Below are 14,856 nucleotides of genomic sequence, written 5' to 3'. Positions count from 1 at the left end.
TTTATACAACCCAGAAAATAGTTAAGAGTTTCCCTTTTCGACTAAAAGTTATTCACAAAATTTTCTAAGTTTTTTTCCACTATTTTGCCACCCAGAAAATAGTTAGAGTTTCACTTTTCCACTAAAAGCCACTCATTTTCCACCTTCAAAATAAACTAAGTTTCATTTTTCACCAATTTCCACCCTTTTGCCACCATAAAAAAAGTCTATGTTCAAATTTCCACTCAATGCCACCTAAATGCCACCAAAGGATAGTGGCATTTGGTGGCAATTTTGCCACTACAGTGGAAAAACAGTGGAATTTTGTCATTTTCCAGTTAATGCCACCTTTTTTACACTTAATGCCACCCTTTTCAGTGGAAATAGCTGGCAAGTAGTGGCAAATCTAGGGACGGGTTATTAGAAGATGTTTCATGCTAAATATCTTAGCTCTAGCTCTATGGGTTCTTTAAAAGATTTTTTTAAAGTTTTTACTATATCGTGGGCTTAGCGCAAAACGGTTGTAACTCACTTTTTTCCACAAAATGACATTTTTAACATTTTCAATGTATTTTGTGGTTATGCATATCCTCAGTGAGTATTTTAAATGAATTATGAAAATTAACAAGTTAAATCAATATTTGTCAAAAGGTTGTATCTCAAATTGCTCTTTATTTTCAGCGCAAAATGGTTGTATCTCAAGTAACAACCTTTTTGCGCTGAAAATTCTGATAGTGCAATGGAAGTAAATAAGTATTCTATTTGTCTTATTTGAATCATCACATGAAAAGAAGGATATAAAGACAGTAGAAAAGATTTTTTGTTTTGATATATGTAAATAAACCTTCAATATTGGTAAAAACTAAATTGTGATTTAATATTATCACATATTATCTTCATGAAATATATTTAAATGTATATTACACTATAGTTTAATCTCATAAATTAATTCAAATAAATGAAAAAGATCCACTGCCACAATCAGCAATTGTTTGATATCAAGTAAATGAAATAACTGTCTAATATTGAAGGACAAATGTCCATATCCCCCCCACCTACCCCAGTAACACATACAGTTTATAAAATGACAAGGTGGAAAAGATTTAGCCCCTTATGGATCGAAAATTAGCGCCACACTTATTTTTACAGGGCAGAAAAACGTTTCCATATTTTGAAAATTAATCATGCAAGTACATGTAGATCTAATTCAGAATATCTTCAGTTTTGCTCATAGTAGCAAAACTGATGGAAGGTATGTCAAGGCCACCTAGCTCAGACCCATAACGCTTCAGAAATGCTTTTATTTTTATTTCTCAAAAGCTTTAAAATTTTAGTGTTCTTATCAAGAAAGTTTAAGGCAAATTACCTGAACAATCTTTTTCATCTTTTGCAATTTTGAAAAAAGTAAAGTTACAGTGAATAAGTATTCTTTGTGGCAGTCAATACTGCCAGTGCTTTGATTACATTTTGCTACTTTTATGACAAATTATATTACATTTATCACCATTTTCTTCATGCTACAAGCATATTACATTCTCAAAAAACATATTATTATTATGAATGGCTTAGAAAACTTATAAAAGTATAATTAAAGATGAAAGAACGGAAGGGGATATGGGACCAAATCGAAGGGAGGGAGGTGGGGGAGGGGTGTAATCTCCATCTATACAGACAAAAGACACACTTTGAAATTCAATGAGGAAAAACTGAGAGGGGGATGGACAAAGTGGCAGGAACCAAGACCATTGTTAAAATCCCCAAACAAACCATTGAAGGAAATGACACCATAGAATGACACTGTCTTGAAACATGAAAATAGCAAAAACATTGCTTAAGAGTTTATAATATGAAGCTTTTTAAAAGCTTCTTTCCACATACAATGTAGAATTTGCCTAAAAGATGCCCATATTAAACTCTACATGTATACATATCACAAATTCAGGGTAAGACCAAATTTAAAGAGGACCATGTTTAAATAATTTAAACATGGTCCTCTTTAAATTTGGTCTTACCCTAAAATATTATAAACATCCAGTTTTAATTCCGGAATTAGTTTGTTATGACAATCTATGAAGTCTTTAACCCTTGACATGCTGGAATAGAAAATGATCAGTTCTTGCCACAAGTATAGATCCAGGCCAGTCTGAACACCTGTGCACTCAGTTCAGGTTCTGTACTTTTAGTACCTGTATATTGATTGATTGATTTAATTGACTTTTCCAAATACACAGGGCACTTTTCATAATTGACCCTTAATAGCCAGAAAATTCGGTAAACTTTTGATCTACTATTTAATCTTTATGAATGTTTATAATACTGCACGTTTGTAACGTCGCTTTTCATTAGATAATTGTAACGTTTATATACATATACACGGCTGCTGTCGATTCATAAAAACATCTTACTTTTTCTCTAAAAAATAATGCTTGCTGTATTATAAATTCGTTATAAAGATTGTTGGCAGGTAATATGGCCGTATATAAACGGCTGTTTGAAATATAACCCTCGCCTAGCAGTTAAGCGCAAGCAGCAAGACATTGCTTCAAGACATTATAGACATTATAAACTCGTAGGTTCGAATCCTGGTTCAGCTGCTTTATTTCTTTTAATTTTAAAATTGCCCTTCTCTAAAAACTTTTTTTGTCATCATTTTTTTGTATGTATACTATCTGTGTACTTTTTTATTAACTACATCTGTAGCGTGTATGTGCTAAAGCATATACGTTCGCATAATGTCACCAAGAAAACCATTGAAAAATATGCGTTGTAGAGAAAAACTTGCGATTGTCCAACCTCCCTATGTCTGAGTACTTACGAAAACATCTTGATAAAAAAAGGAAACACCACCCTACTTAAAAGTTATCCTAAAAGTAGATATATTAAAACAATTTCAAATTAATTCAATTCTTGAAATAATTAAGTAAAAAAACAAAAACACAGGAAGTGTGACTCAAACCAGAGACCTTCAGATCAGTAGCCCGGCATCTATACAAATACATGTATACCTCACCTTACTGACATGTGAAGATAACAAATATATCAATATATTCGTTTGATACAAATGACCTTTATGAAAGTTAATGAGGATGTTGGACAGTATTACCAAACCAAAATATGCCCAGAAGTAAAAGAAAAATATTTTTTGGATATAGAATGTATAACTTCTGCAAATTTAATGTGAACTGGTAGGTGGGCTAAAGTAATTTAAAGGTATTCTAAGATTTTCTTCCTAGAAGGATAAAGTACATGTAATTGATATTATAACTGAAATTGAAAGGTATAACAAGTAGAAATTGATTTATCAGCACCCATCAATTTTAAGCTGCGGTCTCACTCACTCCCGGCAGAGCCCAGGACCAACCCGGTAAGTTACCGGGATGATCTGGGACAATCCGGGGTGAAATTATTGCTGCCGTCACACTGACCCCGGCAGCACTATGGTAATTCCCAACTAACCAACCAGGATGCCCCCAGACCATCCAGGCAGAGCCCAGGTGAAGCTACAGTTCTTGCTGGTGCTTCCCCGGTCGTTTCCGGGTGACACCGGATGAGCCCCGGTTGACCAATGCAGAGCCTCGGTTGATCTAGGCAGAGCCCAGGATGAACCAGACAGACCCCCGATAAATTGAAAACACCCGAAAATGATAACATTGATACTTATTTTTTATTTAATATAATAATTCCAGAACAGTAATTCATGATGATTTTCTGAAAAATCCTTAAGCAAGACTGGATAGAAGGGAAATGGGAAGGGTTTTAATACAAAATAGTGCAATTATCTTAAATTGCTGTGATTCTTTTGAAATGAATTGGGCTTTGCCGGGTCTCTACCGGGATCAACATTAGCTCCATCTTCATCCTCTGGGGCACTGCCCGCATCCTCCAGGGCTCTGCTGGCATTCACTTGGGTTCTGCCAGCATTCACCGGGGCTCTACTGTAGCTCTACTTCTTATATCATACCTCGGATCATCCTCGGTTTATGCCGTCAGTCTCAGCTACGGTACTTCCCCGATGTAACCTCTGTCGTTCCCGGCAGAGGTAAGGATGAAGCCGGCAAAGCTTTCCTTCCAGGATCATCCTGGACCACCCCGGGGTCGAATGCCGGATGTTCCCGGATCATTTCGGTCATTGCCAGCAGAGTTACGGATGTACCCCGGTTGTTCCCAGTAGAGCCCTGGTTGTACCCGGATCACTCCGGACGTCTAACGGTGCTCTGCTGGGATGTCAGTGAGACAGTGGCTTTAAGTCAAGACATATTATGAGGACCTTGTATTCACAGTTGTTATGTTGTCTCTGTCATATTTCCAAACAAAATTTTTTCAAATGTTACAGCTTAAACTCTAAACCTGCTAATGGTGCCACACATTCTAGCACGCATCCAGTAAAGATCAAGGCCAGCGTAATTATCCTTTAAATATTTCGAAATCTTAAAGATTTTGAATGATTTTACTAAAATGAAATACATAATTTCATAATATCAATTTGGGTAAGGATTAAATGCCTAGCACCTTACTTTTAATTTTGAAATGCATGTACATGTCATTTGTGTCTAAGATAGCATTTATACCATTCTATAGAATAGCATTTATAATTACTATCAAAAATAATTTTAGCTTATCCCTACATTTAAATATATTTTTAAATAAAGTGGTATAGGCTATATTATTCTCTATTGAGGACATTCATTCTCTTCAAACTTTCCACTGATTATTCTTACTTTCATTATTTTCATCATTCAAAACATAACTTGCACTTATTTTATAATCTTATTTTATAATGGCTACATATATTTTATGTGATTTAGAAGTAATGTTTTATTTTATCCAATTATTAAATCCTATAAAAAAGATATAAGTTTGAGATACTTCTATTTTGCACAAAGAACATAATTAAATTTGCTCAAAATTTGTGCGGAAAACAGTTGTAACTTGAGATACTACCCTTTTGCACAAAAAATATGTAACAAATTATCAAAATTTTATTTGTAAAACGGTTGTAACTTGAACTTATTCAAATATCTTTTTTTAAAAATAATTTTTGCTTCTTTTTTATTATTTGTTTCTAGTTCCTTAACTAAAATATATATATTTTCCTAAAATAAAAATTTTTTATTCAGTAACAAAAATTTTAAAAAGTTTTTTCATGCTCCTGTAAAATTTGCTAAAATTGAGTTACAACCGTTTTGAGCTAAGCCCGCGATATGCATATATGGAAATCCAATGACCCCCTGGGGCGGGGCCAATTTTGACCCAAAGGCTTTTATTTGAACAAACTTGGTAGACACTTATTAGAAGAAGTTTCATGCTAAATATCTTACCTTTAGCTCTATGGGTTCTTAAAAAGAACATTTTTTAAGTTTGTTCTTTATGCATATAGGGAAAATCAATGACCCCCTTGGGCGGGTCCAATTTTGACCCCAGGGCTTTTATTTGAAAAAACTTGGTAGACACTCACTAGAAGATGTTTCATGCCAAATATCTAAGCTCTAGCTCTTTGGGTTTTTTAAAAGAAGATTTTTTTTTTTCGGTTGCCATGGCAACCAGAGTTCTTCATGGAATTAAATTCTTTGAACAATTTTTTAAAGGTGACCACCAAAGGAACATTCCTGTGAAGTTTGGATGAAATTGGCTTAGTGGTTTATGAGGAGATGTCATTTAAAGTAAAAGTTTACGGACGGACGACAGACGAACGACGGTTCCTACGAATGGGTGCTTCTTTTGTTTAAAGTTACCCAACAAGAGAACATACGAGGTATGTTCAAAAAGTTCGTGGATTTTTGCTGTCATTTTTTACATGGTTCATAAAAACACCCTTAGTGGATATGAATCGAAAGAGTGTCTTTATTTTCAAAAGTAAGATTTACTTTTATTGTTAACTTTTATTTCCTTTACGAGTTATGTGCACTTTAATAACCATGGCAACGCAACATCGGCGCACGCCGAAATTTTCATATAATGTTTAAATATAAACAAATGTTGAAACATGATGATTGTTTTATGCAGTTAAATACAAGTAATCATCTATTAATATTTAAATGACATAAATCTGACTTTTGGCGTCGTTTGGACTTTGAATAGCTGAACAAACACGTTTTGAGCAGCAGTAGACAGACGGGTAAGTTGGGAAGTATAAACCCCGTTTAAAAACTAGAAATTCGCTCTTTTGGAAATATTTACAAATAAATGTGGTATACTCCTTTATATTTTTATAAGTTGATTAAATTAACGAAAAACAATGAGTTGTCGAGCAAGTCTCTTGGTTTCAGGTCGCGCAAATGATTCAAATACGGCAAATACATGCCCACGGACAGAAAGGGCAACGAATAATTTTAGCGGCAAATTGTTTGGACGTTTGTTACGTCAAATGCAAAAGATCTACAGAAGTTCAGGCATTATGACAGTTTTGAGAGATGTCCGACATGTTTAATTTCTGTATCGGGTCTATGCATTCAATTCTGACAAAACAATTTAATTTAATTAAAATAATATTTTATTTCATTCATCAGGATATATGCGTATTTACATTAAATACTTGTAGTTATTATTTGTATTTCCTGTATTTACCCTGGTCCGTTTGATAATTAATGCTAGCCGGTGTTCAGTAGATTTACCGCATAGAATAATTGTCAGTTTATAAAATATTTTCTTTATCATCGATAATCATATTGTTTAAAGATCGGACGAGGGCGGTTTCAAATTGATACTATCAATCAACAATTGAATTAACTTAATAACACTGTCCGTTTAGTGTCTAAATTACTCAAAATCCCGATAAAGAGCGGAAAGTATGTGGCACTCGGACCTTTATACGGAGAATGGAGCGAATAGATGACCACTTTATATCTCGGGTCATCATCGCAAACAGAAAAATGGTTTTGGTATATGATCCGCAGATATTGAACACTAAAAAGAGTTCTTTCAGAAACAATGACGCTAGTAAAATGTTTCATTTATATTGCGACGTCACGAACGTCATTTTGTTTCATCATCAGTGTGCGCCGGATTTTGCACCCCTTGTGATATGTATATGTCACAGAATTTTTATTTGTAAACATATTGTATTGATTTTTTCACTGTTTATTAAGGACATATTTTCATATATGTCTCTTGTAAAATCATATACGCAAATTAAAAGATGTGAACATTAGAGCCGCAGTCCACAAACTTTTTGAACAGCCCTCGTAAGTACCCAACAATACTGACGGAATGAATGAACTAGTGTCCTCTAGTGTGTTGGAGGTTCCCAACAAGTATTCTCTTGTTTGCCCAGACGGACGGACGCCGGACGGACGCCGGACGAAAAGCAATCACAAAAGCTCACCCTGTCACTTTGTGACAGGTGAGCTAAAAATAAACAAAGGGCAATAACTCCAGAATTAGGCAAGGCAGAGTTATGATTCTTGTGCACTGGTAGACACCACAAGAGTAAGTCGACAGAAATCTTACCGTTGAATTTTTGGAAAAATTACCCGACTGAAGTTTATTCGAAATGAATGAGTATTGCGCATGAATGAATATTGTTTTGTATTGCGCATACAAATAATTAGTTTTTAATATAATACAATTTAATTATTATTTGCAATAACTGTTCAATCAAAACATCATACGTAACTATAACAAATAGTTTTTTTCAGAATTGTCAAATTCTCAATTCATACGAACTGACGCAGATTTAACAGATAACTGACAAACTTTCTAATAAATTTGTAAAAATTCTCGTCAAATGTACGTTAGTTCATTTAGATAACCAAACAGTATTAATCAATTGCAAAATGACAGTATCAAAACATCACGTGTGTAATAATCTATGCTAAACATTTGAGTCATTGCCAAGATACCTAGCTCCTGATCTTCAATATTGATTATATAAAATGGCTAAATAAAACTTTTGCACCAAAAACAACGTGCAACAGTTTTTATATTTACAACCACAATACCATTCGGCGAGTTAACAACGATTTCCCGCAGTAAATACTTAATGCTAGTGAGATTTTATCGAAAAGTTTTAGCGGTGTAAAACAAAAAAACGTTGATATGTGTAGGAATTCATAAGCGTTTATGTATTTAAAACATACATTTTTGTGATCAATTTTCTCTAAAATTAATTCTATTTGGAATAAGCTTGCAGGTATGTATTTTTTTCAAGAATTATTTGAGTTTAAATAACTTTTTGAAGCCGTCAAAGTAACGACAAAGATTCTGCTCCCTGGCACATACACATAGAAGGAAAAACTTTCCGCATTGTTTTGAATCATAAGTTGGTTTGTGCAAGAAGGCAACATCGTCTATATAATATTAAAGCCCTAAAGTGCAAAATTTGTTTGGGCTAACCCAGGGACTGAAAATAGAATTTTAGAAATGCGTTTCACAGAACATGCAAACTTTCCTTAAAGATAGACAAACTTCTATTGTGGGTAATTGACGCAATTATCAGAGCTCGACATCAATTATATCCGGTGCTTTTTTTCATTTTTAAAGGTGTTGAAAATTAAACATGTATCATAGTTTGGGTACCTTTCAGTTGAAAATGTGTCAGAGTTAAATCGCATACATATACATGCATAGTGCGTTAACTGGAGTGCAGGACTATTAGTTACCCGCACTCAAGAGCAAGCCCATTGATTGGTTCATTTTTGCTGGGGTTTACATATTGTGACGGCAAAAAAGGGAAAGAGACAGAAATATCATATAGATGTTCGTTTATATTATAGGTTCCTTTTGCCAGGGTTTCCATATTGTGACAACAGGAACGTGTTTTTATGTTTGACTATGATACAAAAGAGAAAGAACATCAAAACACTCAGCAAATCTGATTAATACTCAGGGACTACGCACCCTCGTACAAATCAGATTGCCTCGTGTTTCGATGCTCTTTCTATTACTTATTGAAACAAAATGTATATACATTTGTGGTGCAACCAAACGCTCTAACTTTTCGCCAAAGATAGATATTCATACTTTTGTTACTGTAGACAACTGCTGTTTCTTGGTTAAAATTATTGTTTAAAGACACAAAATAACATGCATTTTCGACTTCCATATAAAATAGTGCCATATGGCTAGCCAATACAGTGTGTCGGGGGTAGTCGTATGTGACTCACGTATGGCTAGAACTTTCCTTCCTTTGAGAATTGGGAAAAAAATCACTTTTACAGGGCTCAAAATTTTAGTGACTTCCTCGCAAAAATTAGGGAGAAGGGAAACAACCCAATGTGTATGCATTAACATGCATGGCTATACATCCTTTAATTATAATATAAACACAATTAACATCACTTATAATATTTCTCCAGTTTATAAATTAATAGTAGATTAATTAGTAGTAGTATTAATTAAATGTAGAATTAATTAGTAGTAGATCTGGCAATGGCATCTAAATGTTTTTGAGCTGCAAATATGAATATAAAAAATTATTTTTGATATCTATTGATCAGCTATATATAAGCTTTCTCTAAATATGTGTTTATATATTTTCATGTACATTTGTTGATAATAATGTGTAAGAAAAGATATGATGATAAAATCAATTTCATATTTTTTCTTTCCTCACTTTTATTAGAAGATGAAGTCACCTTGGATATTGATTAATAAAATCTGTTCTATTCTGTTCTGGTAACAGAAATTTCTTTGAAAGTCCTGATTGTGTGTGTGTATTTGCGTTTATTTATACTCGCCACCGGTTGCCCATATGGGCGAGTCCCCAGAAGAGTATTAGTCATTTTAGATATTTGGAGGAAAGTGCAAATTACAGATACAGAAAAGATGCCCCGATTCCAGAAGCTTATTGTGCCATGTGTTTAAGCACTCCTACACCAAACCTCAATTTAAAGTCTCATCCGAAAGACTGATAAGTAATTTTATTTGGCCAGCCCGGGAATCGAACCCACTATGTCGAGATTACAAGTCTCGCGCTCTAACCGATTGAGCTATGCGGGCTGGCATTTGAGAGTCCTGAATGTTGTAATGTCAGATTTATATGCATATAATTATGCTTATAAAACAATTTTCAAACATCAAAGAGTATGTAAAATATGTACTGCAAACATTTGTGCACATTATATTTGATCACTAAAATTACATATATTCATTTCTTATTGAAAAATTTGACTGAGAAATTGTAGAAAATTAATTTCTAATTACCTCCCTTTATTTTCATGAAATGTTAAATTCGGTAATATATAAATAAATAATGCTTTTTAAAACTTACAATATTGATAAATCTTAATCTGAGCGTCATATTACGACATAAAAACAAATATGTATATTGAAACAATAAGAACTCTTCCAGGGTTCGAATTTAGCAATATTTACTACTAGCTAAAATTAGCTTGTGCATTTTATGCTTACTAGCTAAAATTAGAAGTGACTAGCTGAAATTGAGAACGCAAATTTATTAAAATATGATGTAAAAATCATATCAAGTTCTCGGGCCATATGGAGTTGTAGTTGGCCTCTTCTTTCTCTGACCATTGCATTGGATAAAGTGGTTGTTATAAATGACAACAGTCATAAGCTTTTGAAAAAAAACTGACTTCATTATGAGAGAATAATGCCATGGATCATGTAATGTTGAAATAGAATGTCTATGCTGGTGATAGCCTTCTTAAATAAATATGGTCTTACCCCTCTACTGCTCTAGCCTAGGCAGTTTCTACAACCTAACAAAAAAATGGCGATACCCCTCCCTAGCCTAGGCAGTTTTTATTGCACCCCCACCCACTCCCAAGACCATATAAAAGATTGGACATTACAAGACGAACATAATGGACAGAAAGGGGCAAGACCATATTTTCTTTCCATTCTGGTTAATAAATAGACAGAAAATCTAATTAAATATAAATTCCTTAGTCTAGATACTCTGTCTGCAGGTGCAAACATTTTACATGTTTTGCAGGCCATTTGAGTCACGGTTGATGAATCACCCATAACAATATCCAGGTGAACATTAAGTTCCTACAGTTTTTAAGCTTGCAGTTACTGCCTTCTCAGACGTTTCCTCGATATTTGATATGCAATAGAATCTCCATCAGTTTTGTCCGCCGGCCGTTTCGTCATTAGAAAATTCGTTAAAGACTTTGAGACATTTTGACCTTGTTTATTTCACGTGATAAAGTCAAGCATAACGGACCGCCTATAAGACTGAAATACTGATCGGAAAAGGCGTAAAATGAAACAAACAATCAAACAAGCATAACGGGAGTTGGATTTTCCAGTACATGTCTATTTATAAAGACCAATCAGAGACGGTTACAAAATTATCTACGAATCGCAGTGGCGGGTACCGATTGACGTCATTTTTTCCACGCACATGCCCAAAGAATGGGCAACCCCCTAAAAATCGGATTTCCACAATTGTCTTTATAGCGAAAATGCGCAAGACTGTCTTTATTTTGCGGTGTTTTAAGTTTTGTTTCAAATTTTACACAAACATTTTATTGAAAAGAAGACTTTTATATATTTGCAGGGGTTTTTTTTACTAACAAATTGACACCGATAGTCGGCGTCTTCCCCTCGGTAAATAGCCAAGTTTTTTCCCCCAAAAAATTCTATTTTCCTTTAAACTGGATCAGATTTAATAATTACATGGTTTAAAATATTATTTTTCTTCATTTTATGCAGGATAAACCACCAATTGTTGTCCAAAATAACCAAAAACATTGCAGGAAACTGCAAGTACTGTCTCAACATGGAGGCAGCCATTTTTTTCTTGGCTATATCCCGTACTGAACGGTACTATTTCTGGAAATCAGTTGCTATCAAAATATTGTCATTTTCTTGGTTATTTTAGTAAAGTAATATTATTTTGTACTTCTTATTATGAAAATGACTTATATGGAGCTAAAGTGTGTCACAAATACATCTATTATACCTATACTGTATTAACTTTCATATAAAAATAGAAGTATAAAAACCATTCACCACCATACATATTAAGAAAATATGTTATATACTGCAAAGAATATTTTGCATGATGATAAAGTTTTTAAGGGAAAAAGATATAGTTGTAACTCTCTACTATGTAGTTAAGTATATAGTATAAATAACGTCATAATAAAGTTTCCCCAAATTGACTTTTTTCGTATATTTTTTCCCCTCCCTACCAGCGTCCAGCGTCTTCCCCTTTTCCTAAAAAAAACCCCTGATTTGGGTCCGTTTTTTATTCACTCGCTAATAAATGCGAGTGTCTTTTATTGTTACTCGCTATTCAGAATTTCTACAAGCTATTAGCGTGTTTGCGTGCCTAAATTCGAACCCTGTCTTCTTCTTGACAAATTTTTATTGTAATATACGTTACATGATATACGACCGATATGTAGTTTAGCCAACGTGCGTAAACTGTGTCAAATTTGGCAACAATGCCAAACACCCCCACTGTCTACAACATACCAATCGCAAGATTTTTGCGAAATGGTTTTCTTAAATTTTCGCGTAGGTGTATCAGAATCAGTAACTTTCTTTTACTGCTTGGTTTGGGCATTTCGCCCTGTAGCCATGACGTGAGCAACATAACAATTTTACAGTAAAAATTTGATGTTAACAGACTGACATCATTCAAAACTATGATTAAGTTTTTAATCCCGTCGAAATTTATTATTTTTAATTGACTAACAGTTTTGTGATAGCCGTGAAAAATCCATTGCACATCGCCTTTACAAGGGTTAAAAACCCACCATCGAAGTGCATCGTGTATATCAATTAGGTATGATATGGGAAGATTGCACATGTTTAGATAATCGGGGAAAAAACAATGTATAATTATCGCCAAATCCCGTATTAAACTCGCAAAACTATCACACAATTATACCGTTTCGGGCCGATGCTCTCATTATTTACTGTTTAGAGTAGACGGTCTATCGCTTCGCTTACAGGTAGAAGGGTAGTATAAAGCGACGCTCTGATTGGATAATGATAATTAGCGGTCGTCATATGGGCGGATACAATCTCTGCTCTTTACATCGCTAAGTAATTACTATTTGGGAATTAAGATTTTATCGGCGATGTTGACTTCTCTTTGATCAATCGGAAGAGCGAAATTGGAATATACACGGCAAAGTTTTCGCCTGAATCGCCCTTCCGGATGAGCCCTGTATTATCAGAGACATTTGAATAATAACGATATCCCCATACAATTGGACTAGATGTTACAATTACTAATTAATATAAAGAATTAATATCAGAAACAGATTGATAATTGCTGCTTTTTTAAGATTTGCCTCATGCTCCCAAAAATTTACAAACAAGACTCTTCTTTCTATCCTAGAGTCATTAGTTTTGACGCCCTTAAGCTGTTTAACTAGTGCATTTTTTTATATTAACTTGATCATAAAATAAAATACAATGTAAAGTTACTATGGCATGTTGTTTATCACTGCAAACCTTTTTTATGTTTGTTCAAAATCACTTAAGTTTTGTACTTGAGTAAACAGACCGTGGAGGCATCCATTGTTGTTTACAGTCATATGCAATGAGGCCTTTTCATTGGGTGTTTATTTTTAAAGGATATTTCACTGTAATGCAATATGTACAGCAAAAGAAGTTTTTAAATGAGCAAACCTATAATGTAACAACATTGTGAAAACTTAAATTATATTTTATTTCATATAAAACTGTCCATTATTTAGGAATGCCATACACCCTGACAGTGGTCTTAATAGGTGCACCTGTCTCTTTAAGCTTGAATGTATTTACCAATAAACTTGATTAATAGCATCTGTTTTTTAGCTTACAGAGCTGAAAAATATATCTAAAATGAAAGATGTTGTAAAGATATGTATATGTTGATTAAAGAAATGATTTTTTTTTCTTTCTTTTTTAAACTTTATATACAATAATTGATCCATTATGAATTTTACTCAGTCTATCAATTAAAAACGAATTAACGTTTTCAAACAATATAAGCTGTACACCTTTTGCTACAGTGAATATTTAGGGCATTTTCAAAGTTTTGTCACATGACACTCATTAAACATTTTATAATGGAGGACAGAAACGGAAAAAAGGCTGGTCAAGATTTTTCAAAAGTTGTACTTGCAAAATTAAGGCTTGCATAAACATCGATTGATTTTGCATTAGTAAAAAGATGAAAAAATACAATTAATATGATAAAGGTGAAAGTATTTTTAGTGAAATGTTTCTGTCTTTCCACATGTTTTAGTTATACGTTTGTAAATACATGCTGGCAGTGCAGTCAGCAAATTATGACGTCATACGAGGTCGTTTTCACCAATTCTTAGGTCAAAATAAAACACATATTTTGTAAAAACTTTGTAAAAAATAATTTACCTTTAGCGCATTATTTATTTTTGTGTTATTCTGTTAACATCTCAATTCAGTATATTGATTTAAATTAACTTATTATGGTTACAAACGTCCTAAGATACTTACCGTAATTGCTTCCTATTTTTTGAAAAATAGATGCAACTAGACTGTACTATTTTCCGCCATGATACTTTTCCAACTTTTACAGCGCATGGCGTAAACAGCGTTGAACACTACTAAATTATAAAACGATTTTAGAAACACTAAATGTTTACCTTACGCTTGTGAACAATTGTATCGGAAAGTGTCTCTTTAGCGCAATACCAAAGGAAGGCATTATTTGCAGTTTTCTTAATTAAATGAAGAAAATAATAGCGGGCATACGGTACATTCATCTTCTATATTTCAATTTTAATTGAATTGTATTCCCGTTTGAATGTTGGACATTGACTTATTGAAAAAAGTGTCTTACAGATTATACATAGTTTTTCCCGTAACTACTTTCAACAAAAATTGGTGTACTTTTAATGTTATGTTGTATGGATGATAAAAAGATTCTAACTATTTGTTGTTTTTTTTTTATATTTTTTTTAATTGTGAGTAAACGTTTGGGATATA

At 33.5% G+C, this 14,856-nt stretch overlaps 1 protein-coding gene across 1 annotated transcript in view; it reads right to left on the bottom strand.

Annotated features, from left to right (window-relative positions):
• The window catches only part of LOC132736818 (uncharacterized), a 38,860-nt gene extending 24,474 nt beyond the window's left edge, over positions 1 to 14,386 (bottom strand). The window contains exon 1 of the mRNA XM_060724033.1: positions 14,365 to 14,386. The gene's annotated coding sequence lies outside the window, so the exon portion shown is untranslated. The remainder of the gene's footprint in view (positions 1 to 14,364) is intronic.
• Positions 14,387 to 14,856: the final 470 nt, after the last annotated feature.

Source organism: Ruditapes philippinarum, unplaced genomic scaffold (assembly GCF_026571515.1).
Source record: "Ruditapes philippinarum isolate M1 unplaced genomic scaffold, ASM2657151v2 ctg5415_1_1_1_1, whole genome shotgun sequence".
Classification (NCBI taxonomy): domain Eukaryota; kingdom Metazoa; phylum Mollusca; class Bivalvia; order Venerida; family Veneridae; genus Ruditapes; species Ruditapes philippinarum.
This window is presented reverse-complemented; position numbering and strand designations above follow the sequence as displayed.